Below are 21868 nucleotides of genomic sequence, written 5' to 3'. Positions count from 1 at the left end.
GCTCCAGGATGGGCTCGGCATGGGCCAGGCCACCTCCTGCGATGGCGTCTGCAGTGGACCCAGGGCTGGCACGTGGAGGACTAAGCATCCCTGGCACGGTGGGGGTGCAGCGGAAGCTGACGGGCTGCACAGCGAGGCTGGCACCGCGGGGCCGTGTCTGGCTGTTCCTGGGGCTCCCCGCCAAAAGCACAGCCCCAGCCAGCGTCCAGCCTGCCGCTTCTCGGCTGTGTGGCCTTGGGCAGATTCCTGGAGCCCAGGGAAGGACACGGCACCCTGCAGCACCAGGAGGAGACATGGAGAAGCATGTGGGGCCCTCGATGTCACCTTCAGAGCTCCGATCCCCGTGGTGCTGGTGACAGAGAAGACCCAGGGACCTGACTGAGCCTGTGTGTGGGAAAGAGGCCCTGCGGAGGACCTCTGCTGGAAGAACGCGGGCTTCTCCTGGCCCTGAGGTGCCGGAAGAACCTCAGCCACCGTGAGTGGCAGGGCAGCTGCTCCCCGCCTGCCTCCTCTCCCTGGTGTCTTAGTTCAGGCTGCTGCAAAGGAAATACCGCAACCTGGGGTAAGCAGTAGACATTTGTTTTTCACGGTGCCAGGGCTGGAAAGTCCCAGGTCGCAGGCCCCGGAGCAGGTGCAGGTGAGAGTCACCTCCTGTTCTCGGGCAATGCCTTCTTGAGCACGGTGGAAAGCAAGGCAGCTCTCCAGCCCTTGCACAAGAGCCTAACGCATCGCTCCAGACTTCGCGACCTCAGGGATGATGATTCCAACACACAGATTTGGGGGAACACAAACTGTCAGGCCCCTGGTCTCTCCCTCTGGCCTCTGCTTCTGAGCCTCCTCTGCCTCCTCCCTGAGGCTCACTGTCCCTGACTCAAGCTCTGCCCCTGCCCCTCAGGACACGTGTGGGACTAGCCCCATGGTGGTGACTCCAAGTGACCACCGCTCCAGGGTTCAGATGCACCTGACCTCACTGTGTTAGTCTGTGCTCCAGGAGAACATGCCCATGTGTCCCCAGGGCTGTGGACACAGGATGAGGTGACCTGGCTCATGTGTCTGGACCCACTGCTTGGCCTCAAGCAGGCCACCTGTGCCTTCCAGCAGCCTGGCACACCCCAGCCTGTCTGCCCTGTGTCCCACCATAGACAACAGGGTGTGCACGGAGGCCTGGACATGGGGAACTCACAGAGCTACCATCAGCACTGTGCCCTTTGATGTGAGCTCCATGACCCCTCGGGGCCCTCCCAAGGTCCTGGGTGAAGACACACCCACACTATATTTTTCCATCTCTCCCCCGCAGAGTGAAACCAATACCTGCCACCAACACAGCTGTTGGTGCTGCTATCAACACACTGAGACAGAGGCCGGGGACACAAGGACATAGGCAGGAGCCCCACGGATGGGAATATGGACCTCTTAGCCCGCAGTGGCAGGGTGAGCCCACATCCTGGTCCCTGGAAGTCTGCAGTCCTGGCATGTATACTAATAATCGCCCTTCAAACATGCACTCGGTGGCTGATGAGTTAGTTATATGGCGTCCCTGGGCACCCAGGACCTGGAATAGAGCTGCGATGTCCAGGTAAGAGGCCCGGAGTCACCCAGCCCTCTCTCCCCGACATCCCTTCTTCCGCTAGTCGCATTCTGCTTCTCAAAGTTGCTGCTCAGCCCCAGGCAGCGGCCGAGGGACGTGTTGCCCTGGACAACTCTCCCAGGACCCACGTCTCTTCCTTCCTCTTCAAATGAAGGGCAGGGATCACAGATTTTCTGAGGATGCAGAATGTTTGCTTTCCTGCAGTCTCAAGAGGAAAGTGGTTAAAATGTGATTACAAGGTTGTTTATTAAGTTGAGATATATTTTATTACTTTATTATGCCAACAGTATCGAGTGCGTTGAGAATTTGATTTTCAGGCTGATGCAGAAGCTTGTTTATATAACTACATTAATAGTGAAAAAATGGATCAGTTATTAACAGCACATTTCATTAACTTAGATTGGGTTAAAAGATTAAAGACTCAAATTACTTTGCAGTTGCTGGGTTGGATTCTGGTAGTATTTTCCTGAATCATGCCACACTAAATCAAACAGTGATGCCTCATTTTGATTATTAAAAGAAAATTATGTCATTAATTGGGCTGTGCCTGAAATACAAAGACCTTTTTTATGTAACAATAGGTGACCGCAAGGGCCTTGTCCTGGCAGGTGACACCCGGCCTGTACAACCCGAGGGTGCGCTTGTAGAGACCGGGTGGGAAACCCAGGGCTCTGCCTGCCACAGGATCTGATGTCCATCTCCCACAAAAGTTTCCTAAAGGAGAAAGGGCCATTCTCCCGCTGCCGATGCCGCCTATCTGTATCAAATCTTTCTGTGTTCTTCCTGTTCTTCTGTGTTCTTCCTGTGGCGTGCCCTGCACAGGAGATCCCGGGAAGAACCTCCTTCCCCCCACACAGGGTGGGGCCGGAACTCACTTCCTTGACAGCTCTCTGGCTTTAGGGGACTAAGACTTGAGTCTTCTCATGTGACGTAATATAATCACGGTACACACTGTGTCACCCAGAAGAAAGCCTTGTGAGCCCCCACCCGAGGGTGTGATGCACTGGGTCACTTTCACTTGTGTCACACACAGGCAGAGAGGTGGCTCGAGTAAAATAAAGGGGTGTTTTCAGCCAGCAAGACAGGCGGGAGCTAACACCCCTGCCACATCCACGCTGAGCAGTGCCACCGCTGCCCTGGCCATAGCGGCATGGCTAATCATATGGGGCAGTACCATGGCTTCAAATGCCTCCTCCAGGTTGTCCAGGCCTCAAAGGAAACGAGCTAATCAGACCCGCACAGCCGCTGGGCCAGCCCTCCTGCAGCAGCGTTTCATTGCTGCCCGAGTGAGGCTCTGAGGTGGGATCTCAAGCATCCTCACCACGCAGGGTTCAGGTCAGTGGGCTTCCAAGAATTCCCATCACACCACGGTCTGCAGCCTGGCACATCCCACTTCCCTGGGCGGCCTCATTCACAGGACAAATTCCATCAACCAAAACAACGCTGCTGCAGAAAGATGCCCTTGAGCAAGATCACTGTGTCTCCCCATTCTCCTCCCGGTTCCCAGTGGAAAGGGATCGGCTTTCTCCTTGATCCTGAGCTTATCTTTGACACACATGCGTTTGTCCAGCCTGGCTAGAGTCATGCAAATGCGTGTTTGCCAAGAGGAAACAATGCACACTGGATGGAAGGGTTAGGAAAGCTGATTTCAGTACTTATTTTTCAAGTATTCTTATAATAATAAGGTGGTTTGATGAAAAACAAAAGAATCTTCTAGTTCTTAATTTATGTGTACAAGTTGCCTGTTTAGAATATTTAAAAGATCCAAAATAACAGCAAATGTTTCCTTCTTCCATTTTCTTTATGGGATTTCCCCTAAAATGAAAATACTGTGATTATTCAGAGACTGTGAATATAATACATGCACATTTAATGTAAAATCTTCAAACTTTATAGAAGTGCTTAACATAAAAACAGAACCCCTCCACAGTTCCACCCTTGTGCTGACATTCATTTGAACAACTGCCAATACATTCTCTTGTATGTGTACAATTTATTTTATATAACTGAATGCCTGCTGTCTGTGTTTGCTCTGTTCCTTAATTTACTTAGCATTTCTTAGACATCTTTCTATGTCTAGTGACAGTTTTTTAAGCTTCTACATTGGCATGAACTAGACTTGAAGTTGAAATGAGAATTAGGAAGATAGGGCTTGGGGACGGAGTTTGCGGGGAGCACTTCCCAACAGACGCAAAGCCCTGGGCTCAGTCCTCAGCATTAATTACACACACAAATAGGAAAGTAAATTTTTCACCTAACTCTGGGAATTTTTTCATTCAAATTTTGTTCATGTTGCTAATGTTCAAGGTTCAAAAATGTATCAAGAGTAAGCCAGAATTCTCTGATTTATTAAACATTTCTACCTGAAACTTTCCTACCTAAAACTTTCTTTAAAAGTCAGTGGAAATTAAGATGATGATCAATTAAATCCTTCCCACATTCTCCAACCTCCTCTGTTTCTGACTTAATACCTTCAGGACAATGGTACAGGGGAGGGGAAGAAGGATAGGTTCTACTTCCAGGTCATGCACTGGGGAGGCACCAGTAGAGCTCTGCTTCCTGGTCGTGCCCTGCAGAGACACTACTAGACCTCAGAGCTTCAGGAGACACAGCAGAGCTGCTGGAAGAATCCCCCATCCTTCTTGAGGCCCCTTCGAGTTAAGGCCAAAGGAATCCACCAGGGAGCTTGGAGATGCTGTTCAGATGGAGCCTTCCTTGAGCCCCATTTGTGCTACAGGACCGGCACCGTGAATAGCTCCTCCACCCTCGTCTCACTGCTACGTAACGTCGCACCATGCAGGGATGCACTTCTAGACACCCAGCCCAGGAGCAACTTGTTAGGAGTGCTGCTCATTCATTCACCACCTGGGTGCTGAGTGTCTAAAAGCGAACAACCTGGGACGGGGAGTGCAGCAGGAGACGGGATCAGATGCCTCGCTTGTGGAGCTTTAAGTGTATAGGGGAGGGGGAAGAGAGCTTTGCAAAAAAGTGAGTATAGCATGGAAGATTAGTGCGCGTGTTGGGCAAAAAGCAGCTAAGAGGAAGTGGGGGGGGGAGGCAGTGAGTGCTGATTTTCAAGTGGGGTAGTCTTCCACTGTGCAACTTTTCTAGGCTTAATTATTTCTTCTAGTAACTCCTGTGGTCTCCATCGGATTGTCTGCATAGATAAGATTATCTCCAAATGAAATAGCTTAATTTCTTCTCCGACCTACACCTCCTTAATTTCTCCTCCAACCTAGACTAAGTGCACTGAGGAGTCTCCAGGCAATGCTGTGTAGAAGTAGAAGGGACAGCATCCTTGCCTCATTGCTAGTCTTAGTTAGAAAACATTTAGTTTTTCACCATGAGATATGATGTTCGCTATTTTTTGTAGATTTCCTTTAGCAGGTGGGGTTGTATTACCAACTTGCTGCAAGTTTTAATGAGCATGGATACCAGGTCTGTCAAACGCACTTTCAGCATCTATTGAGATTATCGTATGGTTAGTTTTTCTTATTCAAATTATTAATTTTCAAATGTTAAAGCAACCTACTTGGTGATAAACCACACTTGGTGATAGTGACCTATCTTTCTTATGGATTATTGGATCAAATTGGCACAAATTTGAGATTGTGGCATTTATGTTTATGAGAGACAGTAGTTTGTCTGTCACTTTCTTATGTCTGATTTTAGTAGCAGGGAAACATGGGCTTCGTAGAATGACTTGAGCGTGCTCCTTTTAGTATTCTGGAAGCTTGTGTGGAAGATAGTACTGGTTATAGTTGTTGTATATATGTTGTATATATGGTTGTAAAAAGGTCTTGTTTGGCTAAATTCATCAGTGAAGACATGTGGACCTTGAGTTTTCTTGGTGGGAAAGCTTTTACCTAAAATTCAATTTTTTACCCAGACACATGGTCGTTCAGGTCTGTACTTTTGCACTAAGTGAGACCGGCAATTTCAAGATCTTGCTCCTTTCCTCTAAGGAGTCATAGTTCTCAGAAAAAAGTTGCTCATGATATTTCTTTACTGTGCTTTGGATGTCTATTGAATCTATCATAATGTCACCTCTCGTTCCTGATATTTGTAACTTGTATCTTCTCCCTTTTGCCCTGATGATCAGGCCAGTGATTTACCTCTTTTATTGATCTAGACTAAGAATTAGCTTTTTGGCTTTATGGATTTTCTCTAAATTTTTTGTTTTCTATTTCATTGATTTCCACTGAAATCTGGGTTCTTTCCTTTCTTCTACTTGTGCTGGGTTAGTTCCGTTTTCTTTTTCTAGTTTTTAATGTGGAAGATGGGGTCATTGATCTAAAACCTTTCTTCTTTCCTAATACAGAATTTTCTGATAAAAAGTCCTTCTTTAGCAGTATCCTACAATGTTTAACATGCCATATTTTCATCTCCACTTAGTTCAAAATTTCTTTATGTTCCTTTTGATTCTCTTCTTTGATTCCTGAGTTATTTAAAAGTGTTTTATTTAATTTCTAATATTTGTGTATTTGCAGATATCCTTCTGTTACTGAGTGCTACTTTAATACTGTTTTTGTTAGGAAATGTTTATGCATTGTATTTCTTGAATCCTTTTACATTTGAGCCTTGTTTTGTGGCCCCAAATATGGTTCAAACACACGCATGAAAAAAGTGTTCATTCTCTTGTTGGGTGGAGCATCATAAGCCAAGTAGAGTTTTCTGATACATTCAAGTGCTCTAAGTCTTTGCTGGTTTTCTGTTTACTTGGTTTTTATACTGAAAGACATGAGTATTGAAATGGCTACAAGACCCCTCCACCTCTGCCCGTATCATACATAACGCTGCAGCAAATATCTCCATGCACTTGCTGTGGCGTGGCATCTGCGTGTTTCTCTGAGGTGCGCACAGCTCTCCACGTCTTTCTGTTTTGTTATAGCGCTCATCTTCCAGAAAGCGCACACAGCTCAAGCTCCCACAAAGTGTGTGAGGACCCTCAGTTTCCCAGGCCATCTCAGCTCTCTTCCTAGTAGCACTAGGAAGACTTGTGTTTTCTTAGATACCAAGCTTTTCCCTAGAAAAAAATTCTGTTGTTTTCTTCTTTGGCCTTCCCCTTCCTGCGGTGTCCTCTGTATGCGTGGTCTCTGCACAATGACTTCTGTTTGCAGTTGCCAAAACACGGGGCCTAGTGGCCCCTTCAGCCAAGTGACACCTGTGACGAAGGCTCTGTTGGGCACCGTGGGAGCCCACGAGGGGACTCTGCCCCAGCCGGCCTCACCGATCTCACCCTGGCTCTGCCCTTCCCTCTGCTCTCACTCCCCCTCATGGCGGCAAAGCCACCACATGACAGAAGAGCAAATAAGTCAGACACGCAGCTGGTATCCAGCTCTCCTGTCCTCCCCAGAGAGCAACTTCTTCATCCTCCAAAGCATCTACATGCAAGGTGCTTCCACTGGTATCTGTCAATGTCTGGACAGAGTGGAGGGACCCCAAGAGCTCCTGGGTGGGATGTCAAGGACAAGACAAAATGGTCCTATGTCCAAGGGACCTGAATTCTAGGGGCAGATGAGAGGTGTCCCCAGTCCTTTCCTCAGACATTCACACCTGGGCAGATCACGTACTGCCCACTGATTGCAGAAAGGAAGCATCTCTTGGGTCTTTTCTACCTCAGCTGTCTCACTACCATGTAGAGATGTGAAACCATGCCCTTCTAGAACCTTCCACGCAGTTGTCTATAGATACATCTTTCTCCTTATCTTGCCACCTGTCAGCTAGTGAGAAAAGGCAGAAGTTTATGTATTTGCAGTCAAATGCTCTACCCCTGAGCTACACCCCCAGAAGTTTATATATTTGGATTGATCTTCCTAATCCCTGCTGATGGTTCCAGGTGGCCTTGAAAGGATCTTGAGCCATTGGCTGGCTCCTTGGAAGCATTTCCAGCCACTGCAGTAGGGCTTCAGCGAATGACCAGGGAGATGCCCACTTCATGTGGAGAAGCCTTGGGGAGCGAGGAGCAACCACAGACCAGAGAAGTGTGTGTGGAGGAAAGCTGGGCTTCGGAGCCTGGGCACCACATCCACTGAGGGTGGAGGCGGCACCACAGGGTTCCAGAATGATATTAATCAACTCCGGGCACAGACAGTCATTCCAAGGATGGCTGCTGTTTCAGAACAGCTAGTGCCTTTAGGCTTTTCACCTTCTTCATTCTCCTCAGAGCTTTTCATAGGAGAAGAATGTGAATAGCAAGAAATACGTGTGGAGACTTTCCCTTCTCTTCCACCCCTGCTCCTCTGGAATAACTTCGTGCCCAGCATCTTCACGGGGGAGCCTGGCCAACCAGTTGGGAGGATGCCGGGTGCTTTCCTCAGAACACAAGGCCGACCCCGAGAGAAGTGAGGAGGCTGGGCCCTTGACTGGACAGCTCTGGGGTCTCCTTTGTTAGGTGGTCGCCATGGGATGGGACCCCTGGGAAAGAAGACGGCACACACGGGCATGGCCTGACTTCTAAGGTCTTGCAAAGGTTTAGTCCCAATTAGACGGAGTCTTTTGTACCAAGACACCCAAAGATACCCACATAGGTGGGCTTGGGGCTAAGAAACCTTTCCCAGGTGCAGCCACCTGGATTCTGTGCTGCTGAACTAGCTCCAGGCTCACAGGATGAGGTTCCAGGATGAGCTGGGACTGTGAGGTGCACCCCAAGGTAGGAGTGTCCAGGAAACAAGAGCACTCGGTGCTGGCCTGGCTTTTAATAGCGCCACCTACAGCCCAGGAGAAGCCCTGCAGGATGGAGCGAGTTCCTTTCTCAGGTCCAGGGCAGGGGAAGCTCCCCACCCCTGCGCCCCTGAAGGTGCAGACCCCATCCCACATGCTCCAGCCGGGACAAATGTTTTCTCCCAGGCATGGGCTGGAACTGCTGGCACTCTGATGGGTAATGCAAAGATTTATGGAAAGCAGTTCCTACCAGCAAGAACCACATAAAACCAGAATCCATAAAATATTGACTGAAGAAAAGATTGCGGACAGAGTTACATTGATTCTCTTTTCTGTGCACTTTCTTTTTTTTTTTTCTTCCTGTTTAAGAAGAAATGTGTCTCCTGCTCCCTGAGATCACTGTATGGACACCCTGATCTATGTATCACCCACTTCCTGCGACCCTAGAACCACCTGCAAGATGGCCTGTAGTGGTACTGCTGGGGTACCCCACCTGTGTGTGTGTGTGTGTATGTGAGACCCACACGCTGTAGAGTGACTTCTGAAAAATAGGATTGCAACTGCCTGGGTTAGGTGACAGAGGGACTGGGGTTCCATCTGGCTGCCTGTCCAGTACCCCATCATCTTCTGGGTGTGATTCTCTCTGGATACCCCACCTTGGCACTAGGTTTGTTTCCTGGGGCTGCAGTGAGGACTTGCCACAAGCTGAGTTGCTGAAAACAACCAAACTTCATCCTCTCACAGTGCTGGATGCCAGGAGTCTGAAGTCAAGGTGTCAGGGGTCCCAGCTCCCTCTGGGGGTGCAGGGAGGGCCCTCATGGCTCTTCCCAGGTCCTGGCAGTTCTTGGGAGCTGTGGAGCCAAGTGAAAACATCGCCCCCATGTCTGCCTCTGTCTTCACATGTTCTCTGACTTCTGTACCTGTGCCCAAATTTCCCTCTTCTCCTAAGGACTCAAGTCACAGATTAGAGCCCACCCTGATCAATGACCTTATGTAACCAATTACAGCTGCTATGGCTGTTTTCAAACATGGCCTTTTTCCCAGGTTCCAGGCAGAGCCTTGAGGGAACCCTATCCACCCTCTTTGGTATTCAAAGGCCAGTCACCCGGCCTCTCCGAGCCCACTTTGTCTTCTGAGGTCACCACCCCACGTGCCCGATGCCCTGCCTCTCTCGTGGACCCCCATGCTCTCACTCCTCCATGTTCGGTAGTGCAGATCTGGTGCCAGCCTTCCCCACTGCCCCCACCCTGGTGGAACGATGTGCTCTCCCCTGGGTTGCCCCGCCCCTCACCCCGCAGGGAACCCATCCCTATGGCAGTTTTCCAGGCCTCATTTCTGTGGTGCACCCACAGTGTGTGGGTGAGAGTGCAGTGCGGTGATTCCATCTGTGAACACTTCTGGGTGCAACCCTGCGAACATGGAGGGGGTCCCTGCCCAGTAGGGGGCTGGGAACACAGGATCCAAACCAGCAGCAGCTACAGTGCCATGGAAGGAGCCGGTCAGTGCCTGAGGACACTGGGAAGTCCTCCTGCCTCCCCGAGCCTAGGTTTGGCCTGTTCTGTGTAGACTATATAATTCTCCTGGCTGCCTTATCTTTCTCTCTTTCTCTCTCTTTCTTTTCTTTCCTTTTGTCAAAGGAAGAGAGGTTTATCTTGGCTTATGGTTTCAGAGGTCTCTGTCCATGGTCTGCCAGCTCCAAATGCAGGAACATCATGGCAGAAGGGTGTGGCAGAGGTCAGCTGTGTAGTTCATGGCAGCCAGGAAGCAGGGCAGGGCAACAGTGGCCCTGTCTGGCCCTTCTGGTGAAGGGCTTCTGTAGGTGCTTGGGACACTCACCCCACAGTGCCTACCACCTGGAACCACCCCATTCCACCCCCGTCAGGATCCCTGAGCATTTCTGCCCCAGGGCCCCAGCTCTACCATGACCCAGCCTCCAAACTCCTGGGTGGCTGTGGGCCTCAGAGCACCTTGGGCTTTACAGTGGGTAAGGCCAACTTGAGGCTGATGAGAGGACAACCCAGGCAGACCCTGAAATCCAGGAGGTTCAAGTTAGTTTTGTCCCTCTGGAGCCCTGAGGAGCAGAGGTTGGTTCCTTCCCACCTGGGGCCTCCTGGGAACAGGCATACTTTTAGCCAGCTAGTTCACGTGGTTTCCAGCAGTGCAGACAAAGTGTGGTATAAAGAGCCCCTGCAGGATCCCAGCAGGATCAGGGCACCAGGGGTGACCTCAGAGGGACAGCAGGGGCTGTGCAGTGGGCCCTGAGGTGCTAGTGCAGTTCTCCCTGGCTCTGGTCCTGGACTGTGCTACAGGAACACGTCCTGGGGCTGTAGATGTCACCAGCTCTGGCAGGACAGGAGGCTCTGGGCCAATGCTGGGAAACGTGATTTTTCTCCTCCTGACCCAGTGGAAACACACAATTCCCAAGGGCAGCACTCAAGGCCTTGTTTGGTGTCTTAGTTTCTTTTCTTTATTGCTGGGACAAAATACCTGACACCCAAAGTTAAAGAAGGAAAGGTTTATTTAGCTCAATTTGTAGAGGTTTCAGTCCATAATCAACTGGCTGCAAAGCAGGGTAACTTTGCAGAGGAAAAACAGTTCATGGCAGGTAGAAAGTAGTAAAGAACAAGGGATGACCACAGCTCTTTCTATCCCTTATATCTTATCCAGGCTGCTTAGGGCGGGTAACACATCTTTAATCCTGCACCAAAATTCAATCCCAGTGTCACAGCTGGTGACCAAAGAGCCTGCACAGTGACCAAAGAAAAAGCAGCTGGTGACCAAAGAGCCTGCACACTGGGACTGCTCCTGGGCCATGGGGAACGTCATCATCAGACTCCTCCAGTTCATCCTTTCACCACAGACACCCCTGCCGGTGGGCACCTGGGCTCCACCCAGCCCTCACCACATCCCTCTCTACCCGGGGCATCACACCTCCCTCACCCTAAGCTGGGCCCTGGTCCAGCAAGGAGTGCCCTGGACACCAGCCCGGCTTCTGAGATGAACCAAGCAGAGACAGCATCCAACCCAGAGGATGCCTCTGGGAAGCAGGGGTGGATCACCAGCCTGGGAGCATGGGTGGGGCTACAACGGGGTGTCATGGGCCAGCAGAGGCAGTGCGTTGGGGAGGGGAGGGGAACGGGCGCACAGCCCTGGGTACACATGTGCTGGGTTGTCCTCGTGCCTGCAAGCAGCTGCTCTGGGGCTGTCATCACTGTGGCCCCCGACGTGTTTTCACATCCTTAATTAAGTCTCCCTGGGACTTTGGACTTGTCGGGCACTCCTCACAATGGCCTGGCAGGTCTGCCCCAGTGGATGCCACCCTAATTAGAAAGAAAACTGAAAATCTTCACACCTGCTGCGTGGCTGTGGTGAGGAATGTGAGCCCTGGAAATCCTTCCGCTAGAATTTCACCAAGGCGCAGTCGCACTGCCAGCACCAAGGGGGATCCGCAGCAGGTTCTGAGACAGGAGCCTGGGGAGGATGTTGGGGAGGCCCAGCCCATCATGCAGAGCGTCCATCAGGGACCCCCTCCAAAGCTAAGCGGGACTGCTGCGGGGGGTGTTAGGCTGAACCCCGACGCCCATGGCTCACACCCTCTGGAAGCCCCTACCCCTGGTATGCTCAGGCTTGACTTGCTTCTGTCAACCGAGAGCAATAAAGGGCTAAAATGGAGGGAAAATCAAGCTCAGCGTAGCCATGGGCACACGTGGTCATGTTCCAGGAGGTGGAGGCGGGGACCCTAAGGGAGAAACGTGAAGAGCTGCATCAGATGCGGGGAAACAGCCATCTTCACCACAACGGTTGTAGGGAAGGCAGCGTCGGCTGAGTGGGAGCTGCCTCTCCCGGGTGGCGTCTCTGCAGAAGTGCGTCGGACGAGGCCGTGTGTCTGGCGAGGCCGTGTGGCCCCTCTGCAAGGCAGCGCGGCTCCAGCAGAGCTCTTCACGACAGTCACTACGAAGTGGTCCCTTGCAGGAGCACTTGCTTCGTAACCTCTGCCTTTGCTTACTTTTTGTTAGGGTTGACACGGGTGACTCCATCCTGATTTCAACACCTTTCACACATTCAGCCAAGAGCCTATGCCAAGGTGACCCCGTTGTTCTCCTCTGCTCAGGCGCTTGCTTGTTCTGGCAAATTTCCTGCTGGGTCCTAAGTGGCCCTACAGAGCTAGGAACTAAGGGGGTTTCAGTCAAAGGCCTTGGAGGACTGGAGTCCTGCGAGTGGGCAGGAGGTTGGGCGGGGTTCCCTCCAAGGAGAGCCTTTGGATGAAACCACACCCCTGACAAAACTCCCTGCAGCCGCCGGAGAGCCCTTAGCCCCAGGTGCCTGCGGACTCAGTGACAGAACAAGTGTGCAGTGTTTTAAGCTGCTAAATTCTGGGACAAGTAGCAATGCAGCAATGGCTACACAGGTTCCTAGACCTCAAAGTGGAAACAGCGTTGGGGGCCCTTGAGGGAGGGGCCGTGGCATATATGGGGCTATGGTACGAGGTTCTGCACATACCTTCTGCCATGCAGGACCCTTCGGTGGCTTCCAGCCCCCCACCCCAGGAGCAAGTCCTCCAGGGAGGTGACCCCACTGGTACAGAGCCCCACCCCCCACGCCACCCATACCGCCTCTCCAGAAATGAGGCACCAGCTGCTGCTGCTGCTGCCACAGCCCACAGGGGCCTCCCAGACCTGTTCCCCAGAGCAAAGCAGAAATCTGGGGGCTGGGCAAAGGGGGATGCATGGGGAGGGGAGCAGGAATTTTGGAGATGTTAGTGCAGCAGTTAGGGGTGGAGATGAGAAGGGCAGCCCAGCGCACTGGGCTCCTGGGTCCACTGCTTACAGACGGTGGCCCAGAAGGAAGCCGGCTTGGCAGGGCCTGGGCCCTTCTGCTCTCAGTCACAGTCAAGGTGCCGGTGGAATACCCTTCCCCCACCAGCCCTCTGATCGCTGAGCCAGGGTCACAGTGGGTAGGGCCTTTCCAGGGACCCGCAGGTCAGGGGAGAAGTCTTCCCTCAGCCCTACAGAGCAACTTCAAGACAGTGCAAAGGCATAGGTGTGCTAGAGGCATGTTCCAAAATCAATAAAAACGTTCATCCTTCTCTGAATTTGCTCATAGCATCTTAGCCAAATCTGCTGTTACCCCAGTGAACTCGAAGACGGGTGTCAAAGCAACACTGTAAAGCAAATACAGGTTAAAGCAATCATTCCAGCTTCACAAGGAAAGTCCTGAGGGGACCCCGGTGCTGCCGCAGCATCCGGGTCACTCCAGAAGGGGCCTTGCACGGCATCAGTGACCTCAGCGCACCACTGGACAGCCGATCAAAGTCAACCCAGGAAAGAACCTCTGATAGGGAAGGACCGCAAGCCGGCAGCCGGGGGAGAGCCACCCGGGAAACGGCACTGCGGTGAACAGTACCGAGACCCCTGGCTCGCTATCTGGGCTAGAATTTGAAATTAGATTTCTTACTGTATCAGTTTTTGCAGTAAGAACAAAGCAGAAGAAAGAAACAGCGGTCGATCTAACCCTGAAGGAGCAAGACTGCAGCCTGCTTCCTGCTGCCTCCTGCCTCGGCCTGTCCCTCACCCACCAGCCGCAGGACATGGCCCATCTGCCCGTGGCCATGTTGGAGGGTGGATGGGGTAACGGCCCTTTCGCTGGTTTTGCTCTGGATATTCCAAGGTGGAGAACCCACTGCCATTGGCCATGGGCCACTTGGGCCCCAGGATCTGACTTAAACTCACCTGTTTCACTGCCAGATGGGTCTCAGGCCTTCACTGGAGTCTGTGCCAGGTCCCTGGCTGACGTCTGGGCATGATCACAATTCAGCAATTCTCCCGCCCATTGTATGCCAGGATGTCCCTCTGACCCCCCACTCTGTGTGAGCTCGAAGCCCCTGACCCTCCACGGACCTTCGGAAGCCACCAGGCAGCCCATTTCCTCCCTCCACACTCCTTGTGCCAGGTCAGCCCTGGGGAAGGGCATCTGTCTGCTGAGGGCACTGAGGCACAGAGGCCTGACACGAGGGGTGACTGTGAGATCTGTATTTCAGCCACCAAATTAGGAAAAAGAATAAAGCACACCCATAACATCATCCCCAGAGACTCCCTGTCTTAGTCACTTTCGGGTCACTGGCTGATGGTTCAGTCCATGGTTGGCCAGCTCCAAGGCAGGAAGAGAGGAAGGGCACGCGTGGAGAAATACCGCTCATTCCACAGCACCCAGGAAGGGGAGAAGGAAGCGAGATCCAGGAGGGAGAGGAACCCCCAGCCACGCCCACAGGCCCACCTCCTAACAGCCAATCAACTCCCGAGCCATCCGTGGGTCAATAGCGCCCCATGGCTCTGTCACCTTCCCAAAGCCCCCCTGAACACAGGAGGCTCTGGTGGTGGGGGCATTTGAGATCTAAACCATGCCAGTTTCCAGCAGCTTCTGGGTGTGTTCTATATTCCTTCTGCAAACAAGGCTCCCATGCTTGTAATTACACACCCGTGTTTGTTCTGTAACCGGCTATCGTTCCTCTTGGGTTAGATTTATGAGCAATTTCCCAATCAATCTCATTTCCACAGTTCGGCTTCCTTGGATTTATTTCAGTGGTTCATTATGATTTATCTGTTATTCGCTGAGATGGCGCCCAAGCTCTGATCATTGTGCGCGGGCCGGGTTTATCTCTGACCACCCGTCTGCTTGATTTGTGTCTGTGCTCTTCTAGAAGCACAGAGCCTGAGCGGACAACTCTGTGCCTTGCTTTCGCCTTGCCTGGTGGTCTCCAGCAGGCGTAGATCAACTTTCCGGCAGTGAATGGCCTCTGGCTGCTTCTACCTGGACATACCTCCGCTTCGCCTGTTTCCCACAAGACAGACCGAGTGTCGGCATTGGCACGGACACTTTTCAGACGTTTGTGGGCCTGGTGCTGTTCTGCCCACTGTTCCCTTATTTCTCAGATCGGTGCCAGTGCGACCCTCGCTGCTGCCGCAGGGCAGTTTCATGCATCCCCAAGAAAGTTCCCTCCCTCCCTCATTTGCTAAGATTTTGTCCTCTTTCATTTTACCCAAAATAAATGTTGACTTTTTGCAAATGTCTGCTGGCATCTCCACATTTACGGTGTTTTTACTGTTTAACTACTGATGGGAAAGATTTCTACTTCCGACCTGAGCCCCAGGTCCCCATCTTGTCCCTGAGGGCAGAGCCCCAGAGCCCGGCAAAGCTGCTAAGAGGAGTCCAGCGGCTCTTCCAAGCAGCCTGGAAGTTTCAGTGGTGATTTCATTCAGCAAGGCCAGTCCAGCAGCTGGCCAGGCCTGGGGATGTGGGTGGCTTGGGGGCAGAAAGGCAGGGTGGAAGAAAGGGGGCACCTCGGTCAGAGCTCAGAGCGGGCTTCCCCAGCACCCCTCAGAACCCTGTGAAAGTGTGCAGGACAGGCACTGGCTCCTCTCTCTGCAGGGCTGTCTCCCATGCCTGTCCCTACAGAGGCTGCCAGGACTCAAGTTCATGTTCACAGCAGAGCTTCTGGCCAGTGATGGAGCAGGAGGACCCAAGCATGCTGGGCTGTCAGGGAAGCTGGCTAGGAGACCCAGCACTGCTCTGGGTGCCCTGCTTCCCTCCAGTCCTGGAGGGCAGCCCTTGAGCCTCTCTGGGGAGAGAAGAACACACAGGGGCCAAGGCTGTGACTGCAGCCTGGAAACTGCACTCCGCCCCACGATGTGGGTCCACCGCGCCAGTGAGCACCACAGCCTTTAAGAAGCCGCTCTTGGGTGTTCTCTCCGACTCAGTGAGAACCGAAAGTTCTAAGAATGTGTTCGGGCAAACTGGACCAGACACACCGGATGGGGCTTTGAGAGCTGTGGTGCAGGTTAGGCAGGCAGCACCCTACCCCCTGCCGGGGGCCTAAGGTCCTCACAGAGGCTCTGGGTCACCTCCCAGGAAGGGTCAGCAGGGATTCTAGGTAGGTGGAGTCACCAGGCGGCCAAACCAGGCCTTTGTGCACTCACGCATTCACTCCCGTGGCCCACGCTCGCTGACGGTGACTTCCGCAGAACAGGGTCCCAGTTGTAGACTTCAGAGCGGAGACGGGCAGCTTCCGTGCACTGCGGAGATCACAGTGCTGTGTGGGTGCCATGGGCTTGGGAAGGGCGGGGAAGGCTTTCCACCAGGCGACGTCCCAGCTGGGAGCCGGCTGGCCCAGGCCAAGGGGAGGGAGGAAGGGCAGGGGACCAAGGCCCCTCCTGAGCCCCAGACCACGCGGAGCCCACACCACTGTCCTCATCTCTTGTTCTCACCTGTCAACGGCAGCCCCAGTTTGTTCTCAGCCTCCCTTCCTGCCGGTGCAGAGCTCAGAGCAAGCGCCAGCTGCCCTTCCCACCTCCCTTCTTCCCCCTTCGTCTGTTCAGCGAGCATCAGAGCTGGGTGTGGGAGCCCTTCCCACAGGGCAGGAGACCCACTCCCACGCGAAGGGGACACTCCCACACGTGCCGGCACCTGTGACATCTGCTGCCTGGAAGAGAGACCCCAACACTACTGCCTCCGTACCGTGTCACTGCAAGCTGCCAGCCCCTCTGCTCCTCTTCCTGGAAATCCGTGTGGGGGAGGAATTAAGCCATGCCTTTCCATGTTCTTGCAAATTCCAGTTTTGTGTTTTCCTGAAACACCATTTTTGAAACAGTGCCAAGGATCGAGTGGACCCTTGTGCATCAGCTGAAAGCCCAGACCCCCGCTGTCCCTTGGTCCCCAGAGCCTCAGCCTCCTTGGGCCACCTCAGAGGCCACTCTGCCTGCAGCTCACATGTGTGCCCCTGCAGGTCCCACGGGCCCTGGGCTTCACCCTGTGTGGACCCCAGAGCACAGCAACCTTTACGGATATGTGTCACCATGCTGTGCATCTGCTGCAGAGAGACCTGTGTGAGTTTCTTAAATGAAAGCTATAAAGATAAGCCATCGGCCAGGGCAGTCATTTGGGACAAAACTGTCCTAGCAGAATTCATTGCTCAGATGACAAATACAGAAGAGTCCATGAGATGCAAAGGTGCAGCATGATACAAAGCAAACAGCACGGAGATACCTTGAGAGGGTCAGAGGCCCCTGGTGGACCTCCCGGCCCCACCCGCCCCACAGATTGAGCTCCTGGCAGTGGTCTGCCAACCTCTGAGCATTTCACCTTTGAGATAACCATGCCCTCGCTTTCTAAGCTCTTGCCACTGTGGTTGGTGCCCCTAAACAGTAGGGCAGTATATTTGGACTCGATGTAAATGGCTTCATGCCATATTTGTTCTGCATGGGAGAGTCACCCCTGTTGAAACCTGCAGCTGCTGCCCATGTTTGTTGCCGTGTTCTGCCGGGCAGCTCCCTGAGCTATCAGAGAGGGAGTTCCATTCTAGCTCGCTTCCTGTCTGGGTCACCTGGGAGCATTGTAGCCACTGGCGATCGTGCAGGTATACGCTGGGGCCCAGGAGCATGTGTCTGTCTTGGGGTCTACTCAGAAGTGTGGCCCCAGACTTACGCACAGAGCCAAACCCTGCAGCAGGCGACGTGCCAGCCTTTTTAACTGGCCTCATTTGTTGGGCAAGTGGAATTGAAGCTTTATTTTATGTTTCTGCGTTTTAATTTTTCTAACTGTGGTAAAAAGTGAATCATGTAAGTTTTGCCGTTTTAAGCATGCGTTTCAGCGGCATTCAGCATGCTTACACTGCTGGGAGCCATCAGCACCATCCCTCTCCAGAGCGCTTTTGACTCCAGAACCGACCTCTGTGCCGTCAACACAGCCTGGCCACCGCCATGCTGTTCCCTGCTTCTTTGATCAAGGAGCTTGGCTCAGTGGCATCACACGTGAGCCTTATGGCAGAGGTGTCACACTCAGCCTGGCATCTCCAGGGCTTGCCCACGCAGTCGCTGGGTCGGGTTTCCCTGCTTGCTGAGGTGGAATAACACCCGTGGCAGGGCGGCCGCCCGCTGTCCAGCCTTCCCCCATCCACAGCAGGCTCTCCACACTTACGAATGGTGCTGCCGTGCACGTGGGCATGCCAGCACCGGTTCGCGCCCCCACATCCAGCTTTGGGGTGAGGGTTCAGCAGTGGATCACACAACCATATTAATTGTTTCTCCTGGGGAAACTCCATGCTGTCCTCCACAGCAGCGGCACCGTCAGACCTTCCCACCCACCGTGCACAGCTTCCGACTTCTCCACATCCTCGCCAGCACTTGTCAGTTTCTGGTTTTGGCGTGGGGTTTGGGATCTGGCTCTGTTTTCATGGTGAGTATCCTAGGAGGTGTGCTGAAGGTCTAATGCATGGCCGGGGGCAGGTGCCACAAGCAGAGCCTGAGACGGGATCCTGCTCTCAGGCTCCTCAGGATGGGGAGGTCGGGGAGCAGCGAGGCCGGGAGGAGCCCTGGGAGGAGAGTGTCCCAGCTGACCCCAGAGCCAGTCCCTCCACAGGGCCAGCACTGCCCACTGCATGCTCATGCCCCTTGGCCTTGGTCTGCCCCAGCACGCAGTGTAGCCCCCATGTGGCCTCGACTTAGCCAGGACAGTTGTCCCACCATGGGCCAGCTGTGAGCTGAGGCCAGACAGCCAGGAGTGGGAAGAGTGGCCTTGTAGCTGACAGTGCTTAGTTGCCCACAGATGGCCCCAGAATTCGCCTGCTCTCTGAGAAGTGTCTAAGGGAGGCCTCATGCCCCCATGGGATACCTGGATTTTGGTTTTGGTTTGTGCTTAACAGATCCTTTGGCACTGTGTGACCTGGGGCCATCTCCTCTCTCGCTTTGGCTGATTACGGACTTTACCCACAGGATGAATGGCCTTCCGAAAGACCTCTCCTCTTCTTCGTGGAACCAGGGAAGGGATTCAGGAAGCCTCCTCCAGCCTCCTGTCTGAGCAGGCTCTCATTCCACCAGCCTGTCCACCAGAAAACATGAAATCTGATTAAAGTAAGGAGGGGGAACACATTTCTCATAACACCTTCTGCTGGAAATTCACATTTAGAGCAAGTCAGTGGGGGCAGATTTAATTAAGATTGGGTTGCAAGTGCTGGAAGTGGTGTTAGCATTCGTGCTTAGCCTCCCGGAAACTCACCCAACGTGACAGGCCGGATTTAGGGGGTTTGAAATAGGTTTCTCTGCAGGCCAGGCTTCTACATGCCTATTACTCTGATGAGTTTAGGATTCTATCCATATCCTCTCCGATTTTCTGCATTAGAAATGTCTCCAAAAGAAGAGGAAACTCCCACTTCCTGTCCTATCTCCTCTGCTATGGCCATCCCCTGCAGGACTCTTCTCCCGGCCAGGCAGTCCCTGCAGTGGGTGGAATAGTGGTGTCCACCAGCAACAGAAGGATAGGACCTTGCTTGGAAACAAGGCCTTTGCAGATGTCATTGGCTGAGGATCTTGGGATGAAATCACCTTAGGTCTACAGTGGTCCCTCAGCCAAGGACAAGTGTCTGCGGGAAGGGGAGACACAGGGAAGCCAGGGCAGGCAGAAGCAGATTGCAGCCTCAATCCAGGAGGCCAGGGCCTCCAGAGGCTGGGAACCACGGGAAGGGTCTTCCCAGAGGGTGCACGTCCCGCTGGCACCCTCACTTGGGACTGTGGCCTGCGGAAGGCGGGAGAAGTGCTGGAGCCAGTCAGCAAGCACCCTCTACTCCCCATGTGGGTGCTGCACACTGCTGTCCTGCATCCCTCTCTGAGGCTGGGACTTGAGATGGCCACTGTGCTCTGCTGCTGCTTCTGGGGACATCCAGGTGCATCTGGTGTCGGGTGGCGTGGGGCAAGGACTACTGTATGATGGGGCTCTCAACACACCTGTGGATGGAGCACTCACTGCAGACCCAGGGGACCCGGGCTGAGGCCCTCTTGATTGGACCAGCTCAAGCTCAGGGCCTCAGCTTAGCTGGGGAGGAGCAGGCGCCCAGCCTGCCCTGCTGGCAGTGGGAATGCAAATCCATCTGCTGCTCTGGAGCCACCCACCCAGCCCACCGTGTCCTCAACAGAAGCCAGGCTTTAGCGTGGCCCCACCCTCGACTTGGGGCCCCTGGGTCCTCCCCTCCTCCTGGCTCCTTAGGACCCGACCTGCCTCCTGCAGCTGTCTGGCCCCCTTTTAGGCCAACTCCTCTCTGTGCCCACCAGCACCCTGCCCAGACCCCGGCCACACTTGACCTCAGAGCTAGGGGCACAGTGTCTCTCACCAAGCCCAGTACCCAACTCGCACGGCACTGTGGAGGAGGAAAGGTGCCCAATGCATTGTGCCAACCCAGTGTGGCTTTCTGTACTGGGCAGGTGACCACAAGTGTGGCCCTGGCCACTTCTAGGTCAGCCAGCCCAGCTCCATTTTAAAGCCGTGGCTGTCAGCGTCTGGTGCTACTGGAGACGATGCTGCGAGTCACACTGAGGGGAGGGTGTCCTGGCCCGGGCAGCCCCTCCACCAAGAGCACCTGTCAGGGGCGTCCTGTGTCCCTGCTGCCTTGCACCCTTGCTGCGCCCTGCATCACCAAGGGTCCCCGTGACCCATGGGCTCCTCCTCTCACCCTAGACTCCGAGTCAGCTGGTGAGAAGGAACTGGGCATGACTCCGCAACAATGTGAGGTGACATGCAGCTCCTCACACTCCCCAGCCTTGCCCTGGGACCCCACACGCGTGGCTTGTGCAAACCCTAGTGGTCAGCAGTGGGGAGGCCCGGGCCACCCAGCCCAGCGCTGTCCCTCCCTCAGAGCCATCCTCCTCAGCCCAGGGTGACAGACTTTGCTCTGTCCCCAGAGATGACCCCACCTTAGCCTCACAGCGACACTTAGAGGAGCAGCTTCTGCCCCCAGCAGGGCTCTGCAGTATCCAGCACAGAGCTGGGGCTCTGTGAGCCAGCTCAGCAGTACCGCAGGACCCAGTGCCTGGGTCTCTGCCCCCGGCCATCTGCTGCCTTCTGTCCCAGCCAGCCCTCTTCTCCTGTGGAACAAGGGTGGGAAACCCACTTCGCAAGGGCCAGTCCCATCCACTCCACCTGCGGAGCCTCCCTGGGCCCAGCAGATACTGAGAGCAGAGCAGGATCTTAGGGAGAGCTGGTGTCTGTCCAGCCACACTCCGCAGGGAAATGTGCGCGGTCCTCTTGGGATGGTGAGATTCTGGTGATTCTGTTATCTCTTTCTCTTGCATTTTCTGAAGCTATGACTTTCTAAAAGTTATAGTGAATAAGTATTGTTTGTAAATACAATAAGCCTGCTCCGCAAAGGAGCTATTAAATTGTAAGCCATGGTAGCCAGGTGTCTTAGTTACTTTTCTTGTGGCTGACACAAAATACCCAATGCCCAAAGTTAAAGGGACAAAGGTTTATTTAACTTACTTAGTTTGCAGAGGTTTCATTTCATAATCAGCTGGCTCCAAGGCAGAGGCGCAAGAGTGCACAGCGGCAGAGGACAGCAAGAGCAAGCAAGAAGAGAGCAGTTTATTCGGGCAGACGGGCAGGCTGCCACTCGAGGGTGGGTGTAGCACTCACACCCCTAATGCCAGCGTTGGACCGTGAATCAATCACACACTAGATTCAACCACCCCTAAAAACCCACCTGACTTCTGAGGCTTCAGGGGACATCTAGACACAAACCACAACACAAGGGCCTCATGGACACTAACAAAGGAGAAGCTGGCCATGGCCAGCACTGCC

General features: G+C 53.5%; 1 long non-coding RNA gene across 1 annotated transcript; it reads left to right on the top strand.

The window, feature by feature from the left end:
* The first annotated feature begins 1245 nt into the window (after positions 1-1245).
* Positions 1246-21455, top strand: LOC106147310. The gene is made up of 3 exons (XR_001232148.1): positions 1246-1576; positions 18359-18478; positions 19015-21455. It is a non-coding gene; the product is annotated as an uncharacterized LOC106147310 (long non-coding RNA).
* Positions 21456-21868: the final 413 nt, after the last annotated feature.

The sequence above is a fragment of the Chinchilla lanigera genome, unplaced genomic scaffold (assembly GCF_000276665.1).
Source record: "Chinchilla lanigera isolate Chin_1 unplaced genomic scaffold, ChiLan1.0 scaffold00141, whole genome shotgun sequence".
Taxonomy (NCBI): Eukaryota; Metazoa; Chordata; class Mammalia; order Rodentia; family Chinchillidae; genus Chinchilla; species Chinchilla lanigera.
Note: the sequence above shows the minus strand (reverse complement) of the source record. Positions and strands in the feature narration are given on the sequence as shown.